The sequence below is a fragment of the Sciurus vulgaris genome, assembly GCF_902686455.1.
Source record: "Sciurus vulgaris genome assembly, contig: HiC_scaffold_248_arrow_ctg1, whole genome shotgun sequence".
In the NCBI taxonomy this organism is placed as follows: domain Eukaryota; kingdom Metazoa; phylum Chordata; class Mammalia; order Rodentia; family Sciuridae; genus Sciurus; species Sciurus vulgaris.
The window spans coordinates 87605-96771 of record NW_027632808.1 but is presented as its reverse complement, the minus strand read 5'-3'; positions in this window follow the sequence as shown (position 1 = coordinate 96771).

The following is a 9167-nucleotide window of genomic DNA, read 5'->3' as shown; positions in this document are numbered from 1 at the left end:
CCATGGAACCCTCCAGAGTTCCAGAGTCTTCCACACTGTCTGGCTCAGAGCAGCTCTGCTCGTCCCACCACCTGTGCCTGCTTCATGCCCCTCCCCTCTGGGCCCCACCCACACCTGGGGATTCCTTCTGTCACCCAGTAAGACAGAAGTGCAGCCACATTCCCACGAGGGCATTGAGCTGCTCCTCAGCCCAAAGGGGACCTCTAGGTGGTGGCCCTTCTGGGTCAGAAGAGGTGAGCAATGAGCATTCCCCCTTTGTTCGGATGTCTCAGGGGCAAGATGCATGAATGTGGTAGACCTGAACCCTGATGCCCCTGGGGTCAAGCTCCCTCCCTGGGAACCATAGTGTCCCCTACTGGCCCTTGATGTGCTCCTTGATTCTAGACCTTGCTGTCTCATGACCTCAATGCCATTGAGGCACTGTGGAGAGCTTGGCCAGTCTGCTCCTTAGAACCCTCTCATGACAGGGAGTGGGCACAGCCCTGCAGTGAACCTGTGGGCCTTCTGTGCCCACACAGCATGGTTGCAAACCGTCTCTGGCCCTCCTAGTCAAGGATGGACCAGACCAGACCAGTTTCCAGACCAGAGGAATCTTCAGTGCAGATGCCACCAGGGGCCAGGGTACAGCAGCAGCACAGGGCCTCTGCTCCTGCTGTTGTGCTTGTCCCCTCTGCCAGGTTCCCTTAGACTCTCACAGCATGTGGGGCAGTCCTGTGGAGATGCAGGAAAAGCACCCTTCCCACATTCCCACCTCTGCTGCACAGGCCCTTCTGCCACGGACACTGCCTTTGATATGGTAGTTCATCTGAGAAGGGCTGATTTCCAAGGCACCCATCCGACCCTCTCCGCTCTGCGATCACACCCCCAGGCCAGGGAACCATCCAAATTTCAGTGACTAGGTCCCCTTCAGGTCCACACTCAGCTCTCACCAGGGCCTGATTCTGGGATTCTCAGCTACCAAAGTTAGCTGAGAGCCTGCTGGCCGGTGCCTGGGCACTCTGCTTCCCCAGTGATGGCTGTGGGTCCATTCTGGAAAGGTCTGGGGCCTGACTGCCATATGCACTGTACTTCATGGGAAGAGGAAAGAGCTCTTGTGCATGCACAGAGGCCTGCCATTTTTATAGCCACCATCATACCGTAACAACTCTACAAAATGATGGCTGCAAATGAGACTGCAGTGATACCTGGGGTCAGCATGGGCAGAGGCAGGAAGCCTGGAGTCAAGCCATCTAAGTCAGTGACTTGGTCGTGCTTCCCACAGCTGTCCACCAACTGCCCGGGAAATCAAGGTGTGTTGACCTAACCTGTGCCCAGTCCTGCAGACAATGCTCTTTCCCTCTTCAGGTGACCTGTGGACACTGTAACTTCTTCCTCTTACATGGCCTTGCACGATGGCCAGAGGAGGGTGTAGTGGGAAGGAGGAAGCACCCACCCTGATGGGCACACAGCTCTTCCTGTTCACCACATCTCCTGGTTCTCCTCTTCTCCCTCTCTTGCCCAAGCCTCATGTGCCCAGAGGTGTCCACCTCAATCCCAGTTTTCCCAGCTGCTACTCCTCCTGCCTCATTTTTGACCTGTAACCACGTAGCTGCTCTGCCAGGTATCAGCAGGCACCCTACCTAGTTTTATTTAGGTCCTGGCATTTTTAAGGCACCTTGCCTCTTTTGTAATTATTCTTTTCATTTAAATGTTTAAATCCCCTTCTCCATTACTCCAAAGAAAGCAGGAATCCTAGCAAAAGAGAGAACCAGGGACATGAGTTTCCATTGCAAAATGTCCAGTGAAACTGTTCAGAATTACCTGAGAGGATTAAATGTCAGGCAATTTCATACTTAAGGGCATATAATCTCGATTTAAAGCTGGGTATTTTAGTAATTTATCACTCATCCCTGTGATAAAATACCTGAGAAAAGCAGAGGAGAAAAGAAGGATTTGGGTTCATTTCTGAGGTTGCAGTCCACGGTCACTTGGTCCCATCACTGAGGGCCTGAGGTGAGACTGAACATCATGGCAGGGACAGGTGGTGGGGGAAGACTGCTCACCTCCTGGCAGCCAGGAAGCAGAGAGAGGAAAGGGTCAGACATGATACAGTCCCCACGGGTCTGCCACCTGGGCCTACTTCTATCAACCTGACCCCACGGCCTATGGTTTCCACCACCTCCCAAGGTCCACAGGATTATGAACTTGTCAATGGATTCATCCACCAGTGAGCTCAGAGCCTTTAGTTGTTTTAAAAGTATTCACTTATTGCTTTTTTTCTTATCTCCATATCTAGGCCTATATCCACAGACATAATTTAGACTACATATTTCTAAATTATAACCTCCCATTTCCTAAGAGAATGTAAGAAAGCTTATTTTAAAGCCAAAAGTTTAAAAAAAATTTAAAAATGGACTATAGAAAAAATGGGAAGTAGAATACAGAAAAACTGGCTGCTGTGACTATTGTTTTAGGTCTGAGTTTTCCAACAGCCAGTGAAAAATTACAAACTGGCTGAATTTAATTACCAGATAATTGCTTTGATTATTCCAGAAGAGGTTCAATTTTTCCTGGTATTAGACAACAAATGAAACATATATCACAAGGAAGATGTAGTAAATAAACCAATGAACAAAGTTTTAAGGAGATGGAAATAAGATGCAGAAATATTCTTTATGTAATTTCACAACTGTGGACTATAGCAGTTTCATACTGTTTCAAAGCTGTAGTTTCTTATTGTCTCAAACTCATGTTCTTCTCTATCAGACACAGCCTGTATTGCCGAGAACTCTTCAATACTCAAACATACTCCTACTTCAACTCTAACAAGAAAATGATTCTCCATAAGTTTATCAAAAAAACAATTGTTTAGATGAGCTTGCACTATGTTGTCTAGGCTGGTCTTGAACTTGTGGACTCAAGAGATCCTTCCAAAATGGTTGAATACATACTGATTTGGAGTTGTACCAAGATTTTATTTTCAACCAATGCCTTACATTGTACTCACTCATCAGTCTAATTCGCAGCTCACATGATTTATTCTTATTTTTCATATTCCTTCCTAAATTGTAGTTTTCTAAATGTATTTTATTAAATATATTTTTATAACCATTCTTTTTAATCTGTTTATGTTCATTTATGGAACAAAAGGTAATGCACATATACATATTTTTTAGATAAACAGATGAATATTAACACTATTCAGAATCCAAAATACGTTACTAGTTCTTTACAGATGAAAGGGTAGAGAAAGTTTATATTTCAACATAAAATCCAGCAATCAGAAAATGTATTGTCATCAAGCATATTTTTAATCTGGCACAAAAGATGAATGATCAATATCTCTCCATTAATCCATCACTAAGCAATACCCTGAAATTATCTAAGACTAGCTTGGATCTTCCAGCCAGTATCTATGTCTTACTGTTAAAAATCCACAATGTCTGATACAATGCTGAGAGCAGAGAAACTGCTAAATAAAGAAATGCCTAACTGGTAAGAAATACAAAGAAATATTTTTGTATTTCTAGGCCACTTTAATTGGATTTTTATGCAGTTAAATCAGTCACAGATTTGGAATGAACTGTATATTTAAATACAGGAACATAGATTTATATTTAAAGGTAAGATTCATAACTCTATTACTATCCTAGGTTTGTAAATAATAAATATGATGTACATGTGTTAGCATTCTGTCACTATCACAAACACCTGAGATAAATCAACTTTATAAAGTGAAAAGGTTTGTTTTGGCTCACAATTCAGGGAATTTCAGTCCATAATTGATTTTTGTCCCTGTTGTTTTGAGTCTGCAGTGAGGCAGAACATCATGGTAGAAGCACAAGTTAGAGCAAAACCATCACCTCAAGACCAGAGAGTAAAGAGAGAAAGGAAGAGACCTGGTTCCTATAATCCCTTTTGAGGTCACTACCCCAATGATCTAAATATTTCCCCCCAGGATCCACCTCCTAAAGGTTCCACCACCTCCTATTAGCCCCATGCTGGGTATCAAGTCTTTTGCACATAGGACTTTGGGTGATATTCTAGATATAATCAATAGCAGTATAGGAAAATATATTAGGATTATGCATCAGATTGCTAACCACAGTTGGGGCACTCAGTGTTGGATTTATACTTTTGAAAATATACACTTACATAATATTTGAATTTTTGAGAAGATACACTACTTTTATAATGTGCCAAGCAGGAAAAAGACTTTATTTATATTTTTTATATATTAATGTGCAGATTTATCATTTAAGGGAATGCCTATGCATGGACTTGAGAGCAATCAACAGCAAATGCAATATTGTATCTTTAAGAAACTCACAACAAGCTGGGGTTATGATTCAGTGTTAGACACATACCTAGCACATGTGAAGCCCTAGGTTTAATCCTCAGCATCACATAAAAACTAATACAGATATTATGTCCATCTACAACTAAAACATATTTTAAAAATATTCATAGCCTGACAGCTGAAATAATTTATGCATGTACACACACATAACAAGCATGAATGTGACCACTGATAAAACTGAGATTCTGATAAAGTCCTGCAAGATGAAACCTTAGAGACAAATGTCATTTCAAGCAGTCCTTGAAAAACTACTAAAATGTGGATCCCCAAAAGTGTGAAAGAAAGGGCATCCCCAGCAGCACCATGATGGGGCAGAAGGTACAGCAAGCCTGAGAGTTAAATGAAGGCCACCTTGAGATTTAGTCTGAATTTAAAATGTAAATCGAGCCAGGGAACACATTGAAGTTGATGCAAGGCATTAAGCTACATTATTCAAGGGATAGTGGAAGGGGATGTCAAAGTGGGTTTTGAGAATAGGACAAAAATGATCAGATTTTGACTTCAGTGAGAGTTAGACAATACTATAGTCAAAGAGATCATCTGGGAACCTCCAAGATAAAGAGAAAGGTAAAAAGGTTCAAGTTGAGACCATTCTTCTTAATGTGATCTGAACATCTACTGGAAGCTCATTAGAAATGCAGATTCCCAGACTCCACCCAGACCTCATGACTCTCATTCTGCCTCTTACTAGGGTTCTTATGTATTTGAATGCACATTAAAGTTGGGGAAGGTATTAAATTAAGGTATTGTTAGCAGGGAAGGAAAGTAGCCAAGAGGGTGAGATATTTTTTGGTTAAATATTAGAAATTGGTGACTGGATAAATGTGGGAGGTCAAGGAAGGAAGTAAATCAAATTTACTCAGAAATGTTGGATGGTTTTGCTATTCATAGAAATGGGAATCCCTGGAGAGGAGCAGGATGATGAAAGGGCAAGGGAAGCTGCTCTATCCAGTGAGCACAGGGCAATGTTCCTTCTGAAGCCAAGTGAGGCTTGGAGAAGAGGAAATGCATGTGACTCACAGTGCAAGGGTGTGTAAACCCATGAAACTGGATAAAATTATAAAAGGAGAGGCAGAGTGCAGGGGAAGGTCAACCAAGAAGGAAGCATTGGCAGCACCACACCAGATAGGAGATGGGAGTGGGAAGCTGGAGAAGAGAAAGAAAGGAGAGAAGAGACTTCAGAGACAGGATGTTCCAGAAATGAAGGGAGTTGAGAGAGATTCCCAGGAGGTTACCGGGGCAGGCAAGAATAGGCTACTGATTCTGTGATTCAGGTTACAAGTCACTTCCAAGAGTAGTTCCTGTGAGCACCATATGGAAGCCCGATGTCAAGGGTTCAGCATTGGAGAACAGTGGGATTAAGGAGGCAGGAATACTCTTCCCTGAATGTAACCAAAAATGTTAAGAATGAATATGAAAATCTGAAAGTGCACATACAATCAAGCTGAATCACTTTTTTTTTTTAGAAGGTACAGGGCATTTGTATTTGAACTGACCTCATATGTAAACAAAATAGATACTTTTTTTGAACATAAAAGTATCTTGAATACAGATAATGTAAAATATTAACAATAGAAATCATTCTGCTCCTGACAAACAAAAAGTAATATTTTAAAGAGAGAGTAAAGAAAATCATCAGATGAACAAGGCAGTAAGTTTTAGTCAACAATATCTCCATATACCTTCCTCTGGTCCTTACATTGACTTAGGTCATGTTCATTAAAAATGTAAAATGTTAAGGCTTTTAGATAATGCATTGACAGGAAATTATAGGAGAACCTTTCTTTTAAAACAGATAAAATTCCACAAACCTGTTGTCTGAATCACCTTTACACTATCAAAATGTAAAGTGTTTTTTTTTTTAATTTTGCTTTGTTTTGTGTGTGTGTGTGTAAGAAAGTTGCGAAGTGGTCTCATCCTGACTCAGAATTATAAGAAAACCAAAGTGAGTAAAAATTACATTTTTGGCTCAGTACAGAGAAGGTCTGCTCTTCACTACTCTAAAAATGGAATGAGCTGCCCTGTTAGTATTAACTTCTCAAAACATACCATACATTTTGAAGGACCCTGATAAACTAGCAATATAGAACTTGTTCATTAATGACATCTCTAAGTGTCTAAATAGAGGTCTGACAAAGGACATGCCCACCTCCCAAAGCCCAGATTCCATGGCTGCCACACATGGCAACACATGTGGTCAAGTGAGTCTTTAGAGACAAAGCCTATCCTGGAATTTTGATGTCATCACATGTCTCAAAGATGACACACAAAGAGGAGGCAGCATGATCACACAGGCAGAGAGAAGGAGGTGGTCACAGACAAGGAATGCTACCTGGGAGGTTGAGGCAAGAGGATTCCGAGTGTGAGGTTTGCATGGGCAATAGACAAGACCCTATCTCAAAAATAAAGGAATGCAGACAGCGACCAAAACCTGGCTGAAGTGAGGAGGAATTTTCTCTCCTCCACGCCTCCTCTGCAAGAGTCTAGGAAGAAATATGGTCCCACTGGCACCACCTTGATCTCAGACCTCTGGTTCCAGAATTATAAATAACTTTTGTTTTAAGTTCTAGGGTGTTTATATGATATCTATCATTTCCTTCTAAGTCTGAGATGTATTGAGCTGCACCCACCTCAGGCCATTAGCATGTCCCTGGAAGGCAGAGCCCTGGACTCCCCTTTCCTATGCATCCAAGCCAGCATCCAGTGTGCCTGGCACATGGATGCACTAGCAAGAAACCTTTATGACAAAGATATACATCCAAGTGATAAGTGCAGAGGGATCAGATGAATGGATTTACACATTCGGCTCTAAGAAATATTTATTCAAGTGTACTTATCATATTCTCCAATAAATTCAACTTTCAACAAAATCAATATGAATATTACCATGAGTTCACATTTAATTTTAAAGAGAGGAGGCACCATATGCATTCAGAGGGAGATGTGGCTCTTACCTGCCCACTCAGATGGGTCATCAGTTTCTAGATTGAATAAATCAAGCAATTGAAAGTGACTTACTTCAGGAAAAGCAGAGTGGTGGCTGTACTTAGGAAGGCTGGAAAGGGTGGCTGGTCCCTGTGAGATGGGATAGACATGGGGCTAGTGTGAAAAGAAGGAAGAGTTTCATGCAAGGAAGCACCACAACCATTCCAGTTTCCTGTAGGCTCTCTTTATGAAAGACCTCACATGTGTCATGCTTTAGGGCACATTAGGGAATCATACCCAAAGAAGGAAGGACACCATATATTAACACTTCTGTCCCATGTCAACACTTTTAGGGACCTGCACGTAACAAAAGTGCTATAGACCATCCTACTCAGAGAAAGTGGAAAACCACAGAAGTTACTGCATTCAACAACCCTTTACAATGGATATGCATATATATGTGTGTGTACACACACACACGGAAATCAACACTATCATTAATGTGAATCAAAGAACCAAATAACATTTGAAATTTACATGAATTCTAAATCTGTGAATTACCACTAGATGGGGTTCTTCTAGCAGTGAGTGCTAGATTGATGGAACTTCAAATGATCATGGGCAAAAATCGACTCAGTAACCAGCTTTCTCTCTAGTCCAGATCCCATGGGTAATTCCAGTGGGAGGGATGTACTCCACAATGACAAGTGACAAGTGAATGGTTTCCAGGACCACAGCTTTGTGTGATGAATGAAACTCAGCAGCAGAGCTTTAGGACATCTCACCAGCAGAAATACAGGGTCCTATACATAAAGACCTAGGAGCCACTCCTTCTGTAGAACCTCCATGAAACAGGTTGAATATATTTAACTTTGTTTCAATTCATCTGAATTTTACTAAAACAGCAGTAGTTGGAGGACACGCCTATGCTAGCAAAACCTCCTGTGGCATATTGATGAATGAAGGTAAAATGTCATAGCTCAGCTGTGTGCCAGATTTCAAGTGAACAGTGGGCACAGTAAATAGATTGGGGCTGGGCCAGAAAAAACAACCTAATGAGGAAAGGATTAATTCACTACTGGATAGTCAGCAACTGAATTTACAGTGGCCTGGAGGGATATGGAGGATGGAAATTTGATCTTGCCAACAAGGACAGACAAGATTTTGTCAAGTGGAACTTGGCATCACAGGACTCCAGATACACTGGAGTTGTGTGACCAGGCCTTAGGTCCTGAGATTTGTCCACAGTGGGGTTGAAGCAGACATGGAGAATAAGAGAATGGAGTTTTGATCCTGGAAAGTTCTTGACAAGAGCAAGGCTGACTATCAAGGTCACTGCTAAAAGTTTTTCCAGGCAAAACTTTGAGTCCAATACTAAAATTGTGAATTGAAAACATGAGATAAGCCTAGTCCTATGAAATGGCAAATACAAAAAGGGGACCAAGAAATTACTAGAATTTACTAGGGTTACTCAGGCAAACCCAATTCAGGTTGACTAGGAACTGGAGCTCATGAAGAGCAAGGTGGGAAAGTGGGACTCAGAGCTCACACTGTTATCTGCCAGTATCTGTTTGTCTAACTCCTTTTTTCCATCACTGGTTTTCTCAATGTTTGTATTGATGTTGGCTTCAGAGGAGCAAGAACAATTGATGAAAAGATGGTGGTGGCACAGAATTTTCCCTGTGTGGGCTTCTGTCATCACCAGTAGGCCCAGGGACAGGCTGCAGCAGAGGAAGTATAAGAAGATGCAAGTCAGGCAGAGTTCAGGCCTCAGGAGTGTAGGGGCACAAAGTTCCATAGGTGGAAGAATACAGACCTCCAACCGAAGGGACAGCCTGCCAGTAGCTGAAGAATCTACATACTCCCAAAACTTTTGGACAGAAAGAAACACCCATCTTCCAAG